Genomic DNA, 1,998 nt, shown 5'->3' with positions numbered 1-1,998 from the left:
GGACGCACACGCACACACACACACACACACACACACACACACACACTCACACACACACACACACACACACACACACACACAAAACTACAACATCGGCAACAGCGACGAGGACAACAGTAGCCATTTTTTATTCATAAATTTACTTCATTTTATTTTATTTTCATTTACTTTTTCCTTCTGTTTTATATATTTGAAAAGCGTGGTATGTTTGATCTTCAGGGCATGGACAACAGGCTGTCATTCTTCGACACATCATTTATTATTGTAGTATTTCATGACTAAATCATGCCGATTGGCAAAATATCTTCATTTCTTTGTATAGTCTAGTGCCATATCACACATGTTGATAATCCATTTATTTGCTGTTATTCTCTAAGCATTTCTTTCTTTGCTTTTATAATCATTCTATTTCCTGGGTGGTCTCTAAATTTGGCAATACCTGAAAAACTTAGAAATCAGCAATGGAAGCTTACAGGAGCTCTGTTATTACAAATAACACACATATTGATTCTATTTCACTTACACAAGGCACACACATATATACACACTCACAGGCGCGCGCACACACACACATATATATACATACACATATGGCCGCGCATACAGATACAAATATATTTGTTCTTTATCGCATGCATCCTAGAGGCAAGCGTTACACTCGTTTATAGACACAAAGGCGCCACGATATGGGCTCTCGACTTGTCAGAAACTAAGATTATGCTCAAGTTACGAGGATCGGCTGAATAGTTCATAGAAAGACTATGAAGGAGTGATGCTAGAGCTGTAAAATCTCGCATGCATTAATCTCACCTGATTTTATTAATAACTGCATTACTTGTAAACTGACATCTGGCTTCTTAAAGAAGAACTCAAATGTAACTAGCAGCGAATTTTCTTGAAAATAAACAAAATTGGACATTGTAGTGTAATCAAATACCTGCAGAAAATGGGTTTAGCCCCTAAGGACATTAATGCTGACATGCTTACTACTTTAGAGAATGGTCACCCCGTCTTTATGAACTGTGCAAAAGTGGGCAGAAATTAGGAGAAGGAGGGAGAGTCTTGAAGCTAACACAAGGTCTGGAGGTCCTGCAGCTGCCACCCCAGAGGAAAACGTTAATCGTGTTCACCACATGGTGATGGCGCGTGACTATAAATCAAATAGCTTATGTTATTAGCATATCTCGTGAGAGAGTTGAGAATATTCTGCACAATGAACTTGGCATGACGAAGGTTTCTGCTTGGTGGCTGTCACGTCTTCCGATCAAAAACGCATCAGGCTGATTATATCAAAGAAAGAAGACTATGCATGTAAGTGGAAACACCCTTCTTCACCTGCTCCAAAAGAGGCCAGGGGAGGTATTAGCCCCAGTTTTTTTGAAATGTAAAAGGCATTATATTTATTGACCATCTTTAAAAGAGCTACAAAATGGTGAGTACTATACCAACTATGGAGAGTACTATGCTAACTTGCTTAGGCAGTTACGAAAGGCTATCGAGACCGAAGGTCTCGAAAAACTAATCATATAAGGTCCTGTTTTATGAGGAAAATGCCCCAGCACACATGTCCCTATTTTAAATGGCTACTGTGCGTGGCTGTGGCTTTGAGCTGGTTAATCCTCTTCCCTATTCTCCTGATTTGGCTCCATCTGACTATCATCTGTTCCCCAACATGAAAAAACACCCGGTTGGGAACCAGTATCGCAGTGATGATGACGTCATATCTGTTGTTGATAACCTTGTTGGTCAACAGAATAAAAGCTTTTTCACCGATGGGATCCAAGTGCTGCAATATTACTTAACGAAGATATACTATCGAAACTACAGTATTTGTCTTGAGAAAGTGTCTCGTGTTAATTTTTGTTACACACAAATATGTATGTATGTATGTATGTATGTATGTATGTATGTATGTATGTATGTATGTATGCATGTATATATATATATGTATATGTATATGTATATGTATATGTATATGTATATGTATATATATATATA

The 1,998-nt window shown here is 38.0% G+C and overlaps 1 long non-coding RNA gene across 1 annotated transcript; it reads right to left on the bottom strand.

Moving 5' to 3' along the window:
* Window positions 1-113: 113 nt before the first annotated feature.
* LOC128249612 (uncharacterized) lies at window positions 114-1,916 on the bottom strand. The gene is made up of 2 exons (XR_008265728.1): window positions 811-1,916; window positions 114-447 (listed from the first exon to the last, which is right to left on the bottom strand). It is a non-coding gene; the product is annotated as an uncharacterized LOC128249612 (long non-coding RNA).
* Between the last annotated feature and the right edge of the window lie 82 nt (window positions 1,917-1,998).

Source organism: Octopus bimaculoides, chromosome 16 (assembly GCF_001194135.2).
Source record: "Octopus bimaculoides isolate UCB-OBI-ISO-001 chromosome 16, ASM119413v2, whole genome shotgun sequence".
NCBI classification, from domain to species: Eukaryota; Metazoa; Mollusca; class Cephalopoda; order Octopoda; family Octopodidae; genus Octopus; species Octopus bimaculoides.
This window is presented reverse-complemented; position numbering and strand designations above follow the sequence as displayed.